The sequence below is a fragment of the Myotis yumanensis genome, unplaced genomic scaffold, assembly GCF_028538775.1.
Source record: "Myotis yumanensis isolate MYYU_CA2020_CCGP unplaced genomic scaffold, mMyoYum1.0.hap1 SCAF_2, whole genome shotgun sequence".
Lineage (NCBI taxonomy): Eukaryota > Metazoa > Chordata > Mammalia > Chiroptera > Vespertilionidae > Myotis > Myotis yumanensis.
In genome coordinates, this window is record NW_027223753.1 from 171,059,323 (window position 1) to 171,076,060 (window position 16,738).

The 16,738-nt window shown below is 46.6% G+C and overlaps 1 protein-coding gene across 5 annotated transcripts in view; it reads right to left on the bottom strand.

Moving 5' to 3' along the window:
- LPP (LIM domain containing preferred translocation partner in lipoma) overlaps positions 1-16,738 on the bottom strand; it is a 669,364-nt gene that overhangs the window by 607,862 nt on the left and 44,764 nt on the right. For 4 of the 5 annotated variants that reach the window (XM_070406593.1, XM_070406588.1, XM_070406590.1 and 1 more), the window contains exon 2: positions 6,343-6,467. The gene's annotated coding sequence lies outside the window, so the exon portion shown is untranslated. Of the gene's footprint in view, positions 1-1,153; positions 1,266-6,342; positions 6,468-16,738 lie in introns of those variants that run through there. The other variant, XM_070406592.1, reaches the window with a different exon arrangement.

Below are 16,738 nucleotides of genomic sequence, written 5' to 3' on the forward strand. Positions count from 1 at the left end.
AGGTAGCAGCTCACACTCAAACAGCATTCACATGATCAAAAGCAGGGAAAGATAAGTAGAAACCAAAGAGGTGGGAGAGGGGAGTAAAATAAAAAAAATAAAAAACAAATGCTGGTATCTAAGTACATGCAACATGATTGTAAGATATCTGAACTGGGAGAATGTGGTCTATTTCTCACCAATTAGATCAGTAAATGTGGGCAATTCTGGCATCTCTGCATCTCAATATTCTCATCTGCAAAATGGGCATGTTCTCCGCCTTTGCCTGAAGGAAGAGCTTACGTGCAGTGGAAGGAAGAATGAACAGAGTGAGAAGATCTGTGTTCTAATCCTACCTAATTAGCCATGTACCTGCACAGCAAAAGAGCTGCTCACTTTGGGCCTCCATGACCATTGTCCTGCTATAAAATGAGACAGATCAACTAAATAATCTCTAAGTGTCCTTCCATCTCTGACAGTCCAACAAAAAACACACAAATGGACCGAGCTGGTTTGGCTCAGTGGATAGAGCGTCAGCCTGTGGACTGAAGGATCCCAGGTTCTATTCTGGTCAAGGGCACATGCCCTGGTTGTGGGCTTGATCCCCAGTAGGGGGCAGGCAGGAGGCAGCCCATCAATGATACTCTCTCATCATTGATGTTTCTATCTCTCTCTCCCACTCCCTTCCTCTCTGAAATCAATAAAAATATATACTAAATAAAAAACACAAATGTCCTGCAAACCAGATATTTTTCCAGACTGTGGATGCTGTGCAGATGCAACTAGTACATACTAGTAAGTCCAACCATAGCCCTGCTTTTCAAGCTAAAACTATCCCCAAACATCCCTTCTGGCTTGTTGCTTTAGCCCTAGCAATCAGACAGACATCACTCCCAAATTATCTTTCTACCCAATTCAAGCTAGGCCTCAGGTGGGAAAAAATATCTCTAAATTTTCTATACACAAATAGAATTTTTTCTCAAGCAGAGCCTCGTTCTAAATTCCACTGTGAGGAGTACTCCCCTGGGAAAGCAGCTGTCCACACCCCAAATTAAAGCAACAGTGCTCCCAGTAACAAGTCCCATCACCGGGCAAGCGAGCCAGCTGTCAGGGCTATAAACCCAGGGTCTGGGAGCAGAAATGCCATTTGCTCTGGCAATAATGATGTACTCACGCGATGTCAGGCAGCTGGCCCTCCGCTGGCTCTCACTCCCTCTCACACACCCGGAGTCCTATTGCAAGGAGGTGATCCCAAGGCCAGAGGGGAACAGCACTGAGACATTCTCTTCTCTGCTTCCAGAACAAGGGGCAAAGGAATGGAGGGGAGGGATGGGGGGGAGTGGGGGAGGGGAGAGACTTGGTTTCTGGAAACAAGAATTCAAATCCTGCTTCTCCTAAACCCTGAGTCACCTCCTTCTCTTCCAATAGATCAGTGTGGTGGGTAAACATTTCCATATATGGGGAAGCAGGCTGGAGGATGTCAGAAAAATCACCCTTCTGTCCTCTGGCACTTGAAGAACATGCCCCACTTAAGACAGAATTCCTTACTCGGAGTAAATGTTTAACCCCAAAAGAAGTGGAGTCTAAACTGTCCCCCATGCTCCACCACCCAAACAAGGGAGGAACTAGTTTGAAAGTCTATAAGCTCACCTTAGGAATGGGGTCATGGGAGAATACAACTACATTTATGAAGTCACTCTATTAATTCAGGGTAAGGGGAGGTATCTGGCGGGATTCACCTGAAGAGGTCACCAAGAATCCATCTGCAGTTTTTTTTAATGACAAGTGAGTCTAAAACAATCCCCACTCTTGGAGCCCAACCCCTGACTCTCTTGGGCAGAGAATTCTCCTGGGAACTTAGTTTTGCATGAGTTTTTCATAGGATGGATACCAGGTGGGAAGACCCAGAACAAAACCAGACTTTCAGGGTTTGGGGGATGGGGACTTCGAAATAGGAGTGTGGAATGCCCCATTTAACTTGTAAGGTTAATTCCAATCTGAAGTTCCTGAGTAGTGTTCAATGACTAAATTGGACCAGTGAAGTCAGTCAGGAATGAATGTGGTCTAAAATAACTCCAGACTAATTTAGAGGAGGAGAAAGGAGAGAGAAAAGAGATGCTGAGGAAAATAGCGGGATGGGTAAAGAGGGGTCTGCTCAGCAAAAGGAATCCATATCTTGGCTTCCTGGTGATTCTATTTCTTAGCATGATTTTGTTCTGCTATTGGCTGTAAAGGCTTTTGTAGGTCAGATGAGCCATTTTTCAGAATTACCACCCACTTCCTAGCTTTTGGGCCTGCACCATGAAGCTACTTGTTCTCATCCCAAGAGAATCTTCTAGCAATAAACAACACTGGTCAGGGAGCAAGAGGACCCAAACCCTAAATCCAGATCAGTCACTCCTTAAAACCTGGGACAAATCAGTTCTCCTCTTGTAGCTTATATGGTTTCACCTACAAACTGGGTAGCTATCCCAGGATTGTCCAACTATGAGTTCTGAAAGTAGCTTCTACTTGGTCTAGACAAATAGTCTTGACACATTTATGTTGATTACTTGTTTTTGCAAGGATGCCTCAAGCGCCTGAAAATTTGCAGACATTTCTTATTTGTTACCATGTTGAATAAATGGACACAAACACAAGTGACTATTAAATGATAAGGAAAGGATCAGAGAACCTTCCACCACATGCCAGAACCAGAACTCAGCACAGAAATCTCACCACTGCCATACTCCCAGGAGGTCCCAGAGGCAGGCCTGAAGAGGGTAAAGAGATGGTCATTTGTTGCTAGACCAGCCATCAGACCCAGTGGTTCTTATAGAAAGACTAGAGGCCCTGTGCACAAAAATTTGTGCACTCGGGAGGGGGGGGGGGCGGTCCCTCAGCCTGGCCTGTGCCCTCTCGCAGTCTGGGACCCCTAGTGGGATGACCACCTGCTGGCTTAGGCCCTCTCCCCAGAGGATTGGGCCTAAGCTGGCAGTCAGACATCCCTCTGGCAGCCCAGCAGCCCTCAGGGGATGTCCACTTGCCAGCAGGGACCAGACCTAAGCTGCAGCTGGACATCCTTAGCGCTGCTGAGGAGGTGGGAGAGGCTCCCACCACCACCACTGTACTGGCAGCCATCAGCCTGGCTTGTGGCTGAGCAGAGCTCCCCCTGTGGGAGCGCACTGACCACCAGAGGGCAGCTCCTGCATTGAGCGTCTGCCCCCTGGTGGTCAGTGTGTGTCATAGTGACCAGTCATTCCCAGTCGTTCTGCTGTTAGGGTCAATTTGCATATCACCCTTTTATTTATAGGATAGAGGCCTGGTACATGGGTGGGGGCTGGCTGGTTTGCCCTGAAGGGTGTCCCGGATCAGGGTGGAGGTCCCGCTGGGGTGCCTGGCCAGCCTGGGTGAGGGGATGAGGGCCGTTTTCAGGCTGGCCACAGCCCCTTCAGGGTGGGGGTCCCCGCTGGGGTGCCTGGCCAGCCTGGGTGAGGGGCTGATGGCTGTTTGCAGGCTGGCTACAGCACCTTCAGTGTGGGGGTCCCCGCTGGGGTGCCTGACCATCCTGGGTGAGGGGCTGATGGCTGTTTGCAGGCTGACCACAGCCCCTTCAGGGTGGAGGGGGGGGGTCCTGCTGGGGTGCCTGGCCAGTCTGGGTGAGGGGCTGAGGGCCGTTTTCAGGCTGGCCACACCCCCCAGCGGGGACCCTCACCCCATGAGGGTGTGGCCATCTGGGTGAGGGGCTGATGGCTGTTTGCAGGCTGGCCACAACCCCCAGCCACCCAAGCTCCCAGTGGAGGCTGACAGGAAGCAGGTATCTGGGATTTATTTATCTTCTATAATTGAACATTTGTTGCCTTGAGCGCAGGCCACAGCCCGCAAGGGCAGACAGGAAGCTTGGCTTCCTCCATTGCTGGAGCAACCAAGCCTCCTGCTTGCCCCAGCTGCGTGGCTGCTGGCCGCTATCTTGTTTGGGTTAATGTGCATATAGTCACTCTGATTGGCTGGTGGGCGTGGCTTGTGGCATAGTGGAGGTGCGGTCAATTTGCATGTTTCTCTTTTATTAGATTAGATTATCATCCTGTGAGGATCTCAAAGTCCCTTCCAATATTGCCACAGGAACATTTTAGCAGATGAAAGAGATAGTCCATGAAAAATAGCTTCCCATGGATGGCCTGGGAATTCTAAAAACCAAGGACCAAGGAGAGAGCTACAGGGATAGGTATGAAAACCAGAATGATAGCGTCTCTACCATCCATTTTGTAAATAGCATTTAGAGATCAGTTTCCACATCCACAAAGGGGTCCTTCATCCCTTAATGCATGTGTGCCTCTATTCCTCTTATGTCTTGACCACTGACAACCAGTGGACCTTGGATCTCAAAGAAGAAGACCATAAAGGCCATTGAGCCGATGCCCTTCTCCCCCATTCATGAATCCCTGTGGTCTCTCGTGAGGTGGAGAACATCTACACAACACCTCCTGCAGCTGCAAATTCTGTCTTTCCAATAAAAAGTTCTTCCTTATATAGAAACAAAATCTAGCTCCCTATGAAGCTATCCCAGGCCTCATCCCTCAGTTACTCTGGCTGTTTCCTGATCATATCACACTGCTAGCTTCTAATGCATCTGTTGCCAACTTGAAATCCATCCTTTTGGGGTTTTCCAGTGAGTGTTACTGTTCTACATATATACTGTTGGCCTTATGGATTCACAAGATGTACTCTACTAAATCCCAGTCATTGAGAAATGGGAGAAGTTAGGTCTTCCAGGCCAGTTCCTCATCTACCTCTACCTCATCACCATGCCACATTCCTGTCCTCCATGGACAAAGCTCGGGTTCCCATTCCCAGCTCCCCACTCCTGCTCTCCAGTCCTGCCAGATGTAAAACTGTCTCTAAGATGCAAGACTGTTCCAAGGAACATGAAGAGAGAGCGCTCTGTAGAAAAAATAGAGTCTTCCCAACTCAAGTGCTCTCGTGGCCTGCAGGCAGGACAGTAGGGACAGTCTTGTCCATCGCGGGGCTGGGAGTTTGTTCGTGACCCCTGACAACCCCAGCATCATTCTAGAACATGTTGTCTTCACAAAAAGTGGTAAGATTTCTTTTTTGTCACAGTTCATGGCACTACTTGGATTTCAGGTACAAGTAGCGACAATGCCTCACATTAGAAGCACGCTTTATGGGTTAGTAACTGCTTTCCCAGATAGTTTCATTTAATCCCTCTAGCAGTTACCCCTGGAGGGAGTCTTCTACCTAATTTAGTTATAGGGAAACTGTTGAGCAGAGGTGTTAAGTATATTCCCAAGGTCACAGCCAGAGTAAGTACCCAAAAGAACACTGGTTTAGTAGTTAGACTGTTCAAGATTCCAGGTGCACTTCTGGTAGCTGTACGATCTCTAAATAACAGTTTAAGCTTTCGCAAACCTTGATTTCTACACCTGAAAATTGGATATTAACACAGACCCTCTGTCTACCTCTCAGGGCAGTTATGAGGATCAAATGAGATAATGCGAGTGAAAGCCCTCTGGAGAACGGGAAGGCAGTACAAAGTGTAAGGGATCATTGTGTGATTACTTGTAAATGACTGTGCATTCCATTATAAATTCAAAAAGCAGTGAGGTCATTCTCAAGACAAAGACACATTAAGGCTCTGGAATTACAGGGCAATAATCTGATGTTCTACAGGTTATGTCTATATACTACTCCCTCTTGCAGTTGAAGATCAGCAGTAACTGTCAAGTTTCCAACTGCCAAGTCACACAAGTTTACAGGAATGCTCAAGACAAACGCTCCCTTTTCAGCTACAAGCAAATACCAGGCCCAAAGGAGATAATAGAGATGGACGTTTGGGAGACCCCTGAGATTCTCAGTTCTGGAAACGTGACCTGCAGTGTTTTCCTTGGAGAAGTTGTTAGAAACACAGGCTCCAGTTTCTCTGCAATACGCCCATGGGGAAATAAGCATGCAGTAAGGAGCTACTGACCAGAGAGCACTGAGGGTGCTCCCAAGCACAAATTCAGGGGAACAGGATATTTCAAGTTGCAGATACAAAAGATAAATTTCAACCCATTAAAAACCTCCCCAGCCCAGCTGGTGTTGCACAGTGGTTGAGGATCGACCTATGAACTGGGGAGTCGAGGTTCAATTCCCAGGCCACGGCACATCCCAGGTTTTGGGCTAGACCCCCAGGAGAGGGCAGCTGATCAATGATTCTCTCTCATCATTAATGTTTCTACCTCTCTCTTCCTTCCCCCTCTGAAATCAACAAAAATATTAAATAAATAAATAAGCAAATAAATAAATTAATTAATAAAAACCTCCCAGCCACTCCTTAAGATCTGAGACAAAATTTTAAGGCAGGGAAGAGGCCCATTTACATACCAGAGGTCCTGCTGCAGGTCACCTGGGAGCCAGAGGGCACCCAAGAAGATCTGAGAGTGCAGCGACTGGTCTGGCTTCCTTCAGTCCTCTCCCAACACGCTAGTCACCAGGATTCTCTTCAATTTCTGCAAAGATCCAAGTCATCAATGTCATTATGGAGGGGCCGGATTTTCCCCAGAAAGCCATTCCCAAGGCAGTTGAACACACAGCTCAATGATGATTGTTTTCTGCTTTGCATTTTGTCATCTGTTTCCTGTGCTCAACACTGGAGAGAAGCACTGACTAAATTAATTTGTGACACAGATGTGTGAGCACTAGTGGCAGAGGTAGACAGTCGGGTGCAAACAGAGATAACTCAGAAAGGTCAACTGAAGCCCATACCATAATTGTTGCAGGCCCAGGTGTTACAGTCTTTTTTTTGTTTTGTTTTTAACACTATTAGAGTGTATTTCTAAAAGTAGAGTGGTTTTATTTGAGACGCAAAATTCCAATTACACCATTAATGGGTTTAAAAAATAGTATTTTTGGCTCCTCACTGCCAAATACTAATAATAACAATAACCACTAAAATTGAATGAGTGTTTGTTCTGGGCTGAGCATTGTACTAAGCAGGTTGCATACATTATGCCATTTAATCCCATCAAAAACCCAGTGAGCTGATCAGTCTCATTCCCATATTACAGATGAGAAAGGAAGACTTAAAGGAAAAGTAAACTGGCCAATTCCAGAGAGAGTACGTGGAAAGGCCAGAATTAACTAACTCACAGGGCAAGCAACCCCTAACTTTTCCCATTGTCCAGCCTCTCTCTCTATTCTATTTATTGGAGATGATATCATCCTCGTGTAACTATCACACATGATGATCATATATAACAAACATAACCATGTCCAAAAAAAATTTGACAAACGTCCTTATTTGTTTCTGTCTCCTGACCAGACACGTGACATCAGAAACCCTGCCTGTGTTCCCGGCACTGTGTACACAGTGAACACTCAATAATCACAGGTATTCAGTTAGACAATGTGTCTGAAGGTTGGGCCAGGAAACTAATCTCAGTGAGGTTCCCAAGGTCTAAAGGGGAGACATAGCAAGCTGAAAGATACAGGTCAAGTATCCTGCACATGGGGTAACCTGAATCTTCTGACGGAAGCTTCTCAGAGGCTGCCTGACCCTTGAAACTGCAGCCAGGTGCTCTGGAGGCCTCAGAGTGAGGTGCACAAAAAGCACATCTCCTTGAAAAAGGGGAAAAGTTCCAAGACCCCTGGCAACTATGACTTTTACCAAGCCACTTTCGTTGTAGTAAAAAGACGAACTAAGCTAGAACAATGAGTTTCAAACTTTCCTTTCCCTAACAACAGAGCTTTTTTTTTCAATGATATGCTTTGCAAATGCTCAGCTTGTAAATAACAGCAGGACTGCCCAGCCTGGGCTCCAGAAGTCCCCTTCCCTGCTATTCTCTCATCATTTGTCATCTCACCCACCCATCACCCAGCCGAACCCCAAAGCTACTCCTGGAGTCTCCCAGGCTCGAGGAGCAGAGCTTGAAAACCTCCAGCCTTCTGAGGTCTTCATAGCACCTTCCGGCTCTGATTCCTATAACCTCCAAGGTCTGAGACATACCTCTGTAATAAGCAGCTCTGCATTTAATCCGTGAGATGGGCAATATGTAGTGTAACAGGGAAGAAAGAATTCTCAAACTAGAAAACTTGGATTATAGTCTATTTAGGACCTGTGTTCTCACAAGCGAGTTATTTAAATCTCGCTAAACCTCAGTTTTTCTTGTCTATAAAATGGGAAATAATAATGCTATCAACCAAATTAGGTTTTTATGAGAATTAACTTATTGAATATGTATATATACAAGTTGCTTAACAGAATATTACAGTAAATACTGTGTTATAATCGCCCCATCTATAAATATATCTAAGTCCACAGATGGAAAAGTATGTAGCACTGTGTCCATGGCGAAGGAGATGCTCAATAAGTGACAGAGGCCCATCTCGTTCCTTCCGTGCTCTCATGGACATTTTCAACTTGAACAAACCTAGACAGCTATAAAGAGCCAGAAGGACGAACACCTTTTGTGTCCCAAATTACCTATAGTTCATCTTTAAAATCTTACAGCTTGTCTCTAGGACCTTTGACATTCATGGCCATTTGGGCTTTCAAGAATGTCAGCCAACACAGTCAAGGGTGTATAGAGGTACAGAAAGTGAGTTTGAGAAAACCACTGATCCAGATAATTGGCACCGGAGAGAGTATTAATTGTGACATCCTCCCAGCTTCCACATCGACCAGCTAAGCAGCCTGAGAAATTCCACCTGTTCTCTGAGTCTTGATTTCTCTATTTGTGAAATAGGGGTAAGAACTCTATCTTCCATCTCCCCATGATGCTGAGCAAAACCAAGGAGTTGATGGGTGTGAAAACTCTTGAAAACTTTCCAGCTCTATACTAATATAAAATATTATCATTTTTATTATAACCTTAAGTAAAAAGTTGAACCATTACAAAAAAAAAACAAAACAAAAAACACTTAGGATGTGCCAAAAACTTCGGAATCAGCCTATTTTGAGGCCTTTGCTCCAACTGCAAGATTCCTTGTTTCTTGCCTGACTTTTACCCCAGGCTTCCCGCACATCCTGAAGGTGCTGCAAGGTTGACCCCATTTCATCACAGCTTTCCCAGCAGACTTCTCACCAGTGCTCTGAACTGCACAAAAAATAATGTGCAGCTGTGTTCGGGCCAGCACTCAGGGGCTCCAGGAGGAGCCCCACCCCATCTTCCCAGCAAACTCTCCCATCATATTGCTACATGAGTCCCTGGCTTCAGGCAAGAGTATATCCCCAACTCCTCACAACTCCAAGGTTTGACCATGTTTTCCCTCAGGGCTGTACCTCCAAATCTGAGCACAAAATCTCCTCACTGTGCAGTGGGGAAGTGGACTCTTCAGAAGGGTTCTGTGATTGGGGTGAACTCAGCAGTGTCTTCAGTGCTCCAATCTTTTTCTAAAGATGGTCCCAATGATTACTGGTCCATAAAAGTGAACATCAGGAATAAAAGGAAATATTTCTGTATTTCTTTGTGGTCAACAAAGCTCTCATTGTCCCACCTTTTGGGATGCTTAATACCACATCTGACGAGGACAGCCATTCTACAGATGAGAAACCTGAGGGTTCATGGCAGAGTAAGAAGCTGAGCCAGTAGCCCAGTGTACATGACACACTTCATCAGCAGCAGAATACCCTGAAAACCTGCCGTAGGAGGTGCCCTGGGCAAGTCACTGTCCTTCTCTGAGACATACAATGAGGACTCTGGGGCGATCCCACAAGCCTACACACCTCTTTCTCTCTCCTGAAAGATTGCAGAAATGAAACCTTAGAAAGGAACTAACAAGGAAATGTTTGCATTTGTGTTTGGTCAGTTCCAACCCAAGCTTTCCTTCCCAACCTCCAAAGCCCATCCCATCAGAAGGACGAGGCACTGACCCCAATGCCAAAAAGCCACCAAGACTCTACAGGCTGACACAGGGGATGCTGCGGTGTGATAGCATCACCATGCAGAACAGCAAGCTGCTCCCTCAGAATAACTGCAGTCACGGTCACAGCGCATGAACCTTGTCAGCAAATTGCTGGTTTGATTGGCAATTTTTAATAAGCTCATGAGGCAAGGGCATTAATGCGGACGGGACAGTATGCACCTGACATGCCTTGTGGCCTGTGGGCTCCACGAGGGAGGACAATAAAAGAAACCCTCTTTTCTTCAAGATCCTTGAGACAGTAGCTTCTCTCTTTACAGTGAAGGCAACTAGGACTGCTGCCTGACCACAGCACTTTCATTTGGATGTGGAGACAGTATCTGCATAGCAGGCTGCCAAGCCCTCTCCTGGAATTCTCCTTAAGTCTAAGTGTTTCAGGCTAGGTTATCCCAGGACCACAGGATTCCCACCTGGCAAAACTCAGGTACCAACTAGTCCACTTGCTGTAAACAACTTGCTTGGGGCATTCATTCATTCAGAAAGCACCCGAAGTCCACTGATGCACAGTGAGAAGATAAGGCTGGGTTTCTGCTTCCAAGGACCCTGCACCAATATCTTAAAGTGGCTTCCCAGTGGCAACACAGTAAGTCCAAGTGCTTAATCTAATATCTCAAGTTTCTGAATAACACAGAGTCTGTTCCTATAAACTCCTTCCCACTGCCACTCAGCATACATCCTTTGCATATTCAGACTAAACTCTTAGCTCCCATGTTCTCTTACTTGACCTACTTCCCCTCCCCATCCTGAGACCCCAGACAGATATCCTATACATCCTTCCAGGCCATTGGCAGTTCTCAACAGGAACAAAATTGCTCTTTGAAGAAAGACAGTTATTTCATGTGTTACAGGATGTCTAGCATCTCTGGCCCTGAGTACTGCATGGTAATGGTGGTTTGGCCTCCAGCATTGAGACAAAAACAAAAAACACACTCCACCACATTTGTAAATACCTGTTAAAGAGATGTTAGTGCCTCCAATGGTGAATTACCTGACCACTGTCACTCAGCATGAGACCTCCCTTGCTTCTCAGTCCAGTCAGAATAATCTCCCTTCTCTGAATTTGCTTAGCCTGCTGTCTAGGACACCAATAATGACCTTCCTTGTACTATTCTTACGATGAACTTGACTTATTCCCTTCTCCAGTGAGGGCTCCCAGTGGAAGAACCCATGACTGACCTTTGCCCAAAGTGCCAAATCTAGACCCGAGTCAGGCTTACAGTAAGCGTTTAAGAAACATTTGTGACCAAATTATATAAACAGAACAACTGTCCAAGTCATAACTCCCTGTAGAAGATTAAACTGAACTAAAAAACTACAAGTCAACCACTGTTGTCAAAACTTAAAAAATAAATAGGGGGTGGGGGGGGTGGGGAATGAGAGAGTAGGAGATATCTATAATACTATCAACAATAAAAAATACATTTTTAAAAAACATCAAAAACAAATTTGGATAAATGGCCTGCTTTTTCAGAATACCGAGTATATTAATGTTATATATTTTATGTAAATAAAAAAATATTAAGTAGACTATCATACCTAACTAGTGGCCCAGTGCACAGATTCATGCACATTCACAGGAAATTAGAAGAAATACTTTAATATCGCTATTCGCCCTTTCTCTGTAATAGAAGTGTCAACCAAATTCACGATTGAAACACACACATGAGATTGTCACCAGTGAGAGCTTTATATGTATCGTGCATGCGCGAGTCAATGTTTATTTTTAAATTGCCAGTGCACATCATATGTACTGGCCGGTCAGTCGGACAGATGGGCGAACATATGGTCAGTCACTTAGCCATATATATATATTAGATTAAAGTATTATAATTAACTAGAGGCCCGGTGCACAAAAATCTGTGCACTCGGGGGGGGGGGGGGGGAGAGGGAGGTCCCTCAGCCTGGCCTGTGCCCTCTCGCAGTCTGGGACCCCTCGGGAGATAATGACCTGCTGGCTTAGGCCTGCTCCCAGGTGGCAGAGGGCAGGCCCAATCCCTAGGTGCAGCCCCTGGTCTGGCTCAGAGCAGGGCCGATTGGGGAGTTGGGGCGCCGCCCCCTGTCATGCACAGAGCAGGGCGGATCGGGAGGTTGCGATGCCACCCCTAGTCACGTTCAGGGTAGGGCCGATTGGGGGGTTGGGGCACCGCCCCGTCACACTCAAGGCAGGGTCGATGGGGAGGTTGTGGCGCCACACCCTGCCACGCAAAGAGCAGGGCCGATCAGGGGGTTGGGGCGCTGCCCCCTGTCACACACAGAGCAGGGACCATCAGGGGGGTTGGGGCTCCGTACCCTGTCACACACAGAGCAGGGTCAATCAGGGGTTTGGGAAGCTCCCCCCTGTCACACACAGAGCAGGGCCGATCAGGGGTTTGGGGAGCTCCCCCCTGTCACGCACAGAGCAGGGCCAATAGGGGAGTTAGGGCACCACCCCCTGTCACACACAGAGCAGGGTCCATGGGGGGGGGGGGGAGTTGGGGCGCCACACCCTGTCACACACAGAGCAGGGCCGATCAGGAGGTTGGGGCGCCGCCACTGTCACACTCAGGGCAGGGCCGATGGGGAGGTATGGCTCTACCCTGTCTCACATAGAGCAGGGCCCGTGGGGGGGGGGGGGTTGGGGTGCTGCCCCCTGTTACACACAGAGCCGCAGGGCAATCAGGGCGTTTGGGCGCTGCCCCTTGTCACGCTGATCCCGGTGCCGGGAAGCCTTGAGGCTCCGCTGATCCCGCCCGGCAGGGTCACAGATCCGGGTCCCAGACCGCAGACAGCCTTGCCTGCTGCCGCCTGCCTTCAGTATGCAAATTAGCCGCCATCTTGTTGCTTCAGGGTGGGGGTCCCCACTGGGGTGCCTGGCCAGTCTGGGTGAGGGGCTGAGGACTGTTTTCAGGCTGGCGGGCAACTGAAGCTCCAAACCTCTCCTTTTTTTCTTTTTTTTTTATTCTGGCATTTATTTACCTTCTATGGCTGTCACTGGAGCTGAGAGCCGGCTTTCTCTCTGAGGCTCGGCTGAAAGCAGGTTTCTGGCCTTTGTTTTCTGTATTCGAAACAATGTTGCGACTCCAGCTCTGAGATCCTGGCTGACTGGCAGGAGGTTTCTGGGCTTTTGTTTATCTTCTATAAATGTTACTATGTTTCCAACTGAAGCTCAGAGGCCGGCAGGGAACGTTGGAGTCCTCTGTCACTGAAGGAAGCAAGCCTCCCTGTTCGCATCAGCTGCCTGGCTGCCGGCCGCCATCTTGGCTGACAGTTACTTTGTATATACTCACTGATCAGCCAATGGGAAGGGTAGCGGTCGTACGCCAATTACCATGTTTCTCTTTTATTAGTGTAGATGGTGCATATTAAGTATTTTGGAGTAATTTTGGACACATTCTCTCAATTGGCTCAATGAGAGCTCCTTTCCCCCTCTAAAGTGCCCTACTGCATGGCAGAAGTAGACTGCTAAAAACTACATTTCCCATGCTCCCTCGAAACTAGTAAATCAGATTCCAGCAATTAGATGTACTCAAGTGAGACTTAGAAGGTGAATGTGGAGCTAATTCACCCTGCTGCTATTCCTAGTGGCAACCAACTTTGTGGAACCCTAAGAGTCAAAATGCCGCTCTACTGGATAACACAGTGTTCCGCCACCAACTCTGAGGATGCTGAGAAAAAGTTTGAGAGGCCTCCACAGTGGCTTCCTAATGTCTTTATCCCTGGTTGTGGCTTTGGAACAAATTCTTCAACTCAATAGTTCCAGATGTAGCCTCCTGGCTCCCAGGGCTCCATCCCTCCCAACAATGTTGTTGGTATCTTTCCCCTGATTTAATCCATTTCCACTTAAATTGTGTGAGACGTCTTTCCTGCACTTAATCCTGATAGATGGAAGAGAGAAAATAAAAGACAATAGATCGATTAACTGATCATCCATTCCTCCACTGATTGATCTCCTCAAGTAAAGACCTGCATCCGTTTATACCTAGGACCCTCCCATGCCTCTGTGAAGGGAAAGTATTTCACTTTACAATAATGGGCCACACAAACCTAAGAGACCATAAGGGACCAGTGGTATGTGTCGTAAGCTAAGCAGAACTACACAAACTAGCTTGTGGTCAACGTAAATTCTAAAGCATGTAACAAAATCTGGGTATAGCGCAAATATTAGCTCTTTCCTGAGAATTTCTTGCTTGACCTCTTTCTTTTCCAGATTTGCCCCTGAACACTTCAGTACCTCAAAAGCATGCCGGCTGCACACCTAGCCCATCTGCTCTGCGCAGCCCCACAGAGTCAGCCTCCAGAAATGCCTGCTCCTGTCCTTATTTCCTTGTTTGTAAAACAGTGTTAGCAATAGTACCTTCTTCATAGGTTTGTTTAAAAGATTAGATGAATCATCATGAATAAAGCAGCCACAGCAGTGACTGGCACAGAGTGAGTGCTTGCTAAGTGTCACCTAGTGTGTAAACCAAGGAGCAATCTTAGGGCACAGGCATATGCACTATTTTACAAATGAGGAAACTGAGACTCGGAGAATTTATATAACTTGCCCAAGGTCAGCTGCCTAGTAAGCAAGGGGTGGAGACAGGATCCAAATCCAGCTCCATTGCCTGCCTTCCACAAAACCCGAAGCTCTTTGCTCTTCAGCATCCTGCCTGCTGATATGCACACCTAATGGAAAAATATATTAAACTGGAGGAGAAAAACAGCCCAGACAGAATGGGGCTGTACCTTGGGAGCTCTCTGGGCATCACAGGATGATAAGGCCAATGTCATAAGCCCTGCCCTTCAGCACAGTCAGCTCCTGTGGGTAAAATTAGCTCAGCTCTGCTCCAGTCCCGCCTGGAGCCCCAGGCAAAACTCACCCTGGGCACAGCATAACCTCATCTGACCTCAGTCCCAGGAAGGGTCCCTCATGAACCTCATTAGGGCCTGAGATGACTCATTTTGCTCCTTTCTGTCTCTGGCTGCTGAGGTCACCTCTCTGCTATCCAGAAAGGCAGCTCCAAAGGAGAAGTAAAGATGAAAATACAAGCAACATTCTGAATTCCTTTCCTCTAGGACCATTCATCAGGAAGGATGGGGAGCCTACTGCCATGCCAGCTGTGTACGGGGGAAGCAGGCTTCTCTGAATTAGATAACCCAGCTCAAGACCACAGACAGGCACCAGTACAATGGACGCCTGAGCTTTCCCTCCTTATTTTACTCTGGGGATGATGGTACTCTGTGTCCTGTAGAGCTAGCACACTGGTGATGACCACCAGGGTCTTCTCCACATCCTTAGAACCAGATTTGAAGGGGAGCTCAAATGCCATTTCTCCTGGAACTACCTACCATCCCTACCTAGCTAGAATTTCCACCCCAAATTCCAAAATGCCTTATCTCTACCCCTTATTATTTGTCATTTATTTGCTCAACAAATATCTCTTGCACACCTATTTTGGACTTGAGGATACAGAAATGGAAGGGTTGACTGTTGCCCTCAGGAAATGGAAACAACTTCAATAAATAGCTGAAAATGAGAGGGGAGTTTTAGGGGTCAGAGGTGTATTCTAAGCAGAGGTAATGTCAGAGAAAAACATATTGAAAGGCACCTGGGAGCTATCCTGATAAGATTGGGAAAGGAGCAATGTTTCAAAAAGGGAAGAATATGTCATGGAAGCTACAGAGAATGGATTTTACTATGGGTGAGGAAATTCTTGACCTATGAACCAGGAGGTCACGGTTCGATTCCCGGTCAGGACACATGCCCGGATTTCGGACTCCATCCCTAGTAGGGGGCATGCAGGAGGCAGCCAAATCAATGATTCTCTGTCATCATTGATGTTTCTATTCCTCTCTGCCTTTCCCTCCCTCTCTGGAATCAATAAGAACATATTTTTAAATTTTTTTAATAAATTAAAATCTTCTCCACTCCATACAATGGTAATGATTATTTAGTTTCATTCCACTTTTTGAGCAGGATACACAGAAATATTTGGGGGATTAGGAAGGTGTGAAGCTGAAATAAGAATTCCTAGGGGCACAATTGCCAAGTGGAGAGAAAAAATTAAGATGATCAATTCGTTTCTTTTGCTGATCAGAATCACTACAAATATATCTGATTTTTAAAAACCTCTTTCAAAACTGCAGCTAACATACCAGAGATAAATATGAGCTCATATCACCATTCAGCACCCTAATTTTGGCAAGGAAGAAACAAAAAGAATAAGAAGAGTATGTGGATGCCCAGAGATTGGTGGCCAGCATCCTTGCCCACGGGGATATGATACATGAGTGGTACAGCAGAGCTTTAAACCCTGTTAGTCAGAAACCAAATCTTTGGTTGTTTCTTTTTATGTGAGCCAAATTAAAACCAAATTAAAAAGTATCCACCTACTGACCCAACCAGATAAAACTATGGATACAGAGGCTGCAGGCTACAACACCAGGAAGAAATTTAAAAATAGATAAACTCAGCTGCAAATTTTCTTTACTCCAAACCCTGTGGAGGTTGTTTGTTTTTCAGAGATGAAGGGAGAGAGAGAGATAGAAACATCAATGATGAAAGAGAATCATTGATTGGCTGCTTCCTGCATGCCCCACACTGGGGATAGAACCCACAACCCAGGCATGTGCCCTGACCAGGAATCAAACCATGACCTCCTGGTTCACAAGTCAATACTCAAACACTTAATCATGCTGGCCGGGTCATCTCTGTTCTTCTAGCAAAAGATAAGTTATTGCTGCACTTGGTATTCCTGAGCCGCATATTTTCCAGAGTGAAGTTCATGTGTCAAAGTAGGCATCACGACCAGTCTCCACCAGACCAAGCACGTGAACATGTCACCCCTCAGTGCCTCACCACACACAGCAGAAGTCAGACTAACTAACCAGAATGCTCTAA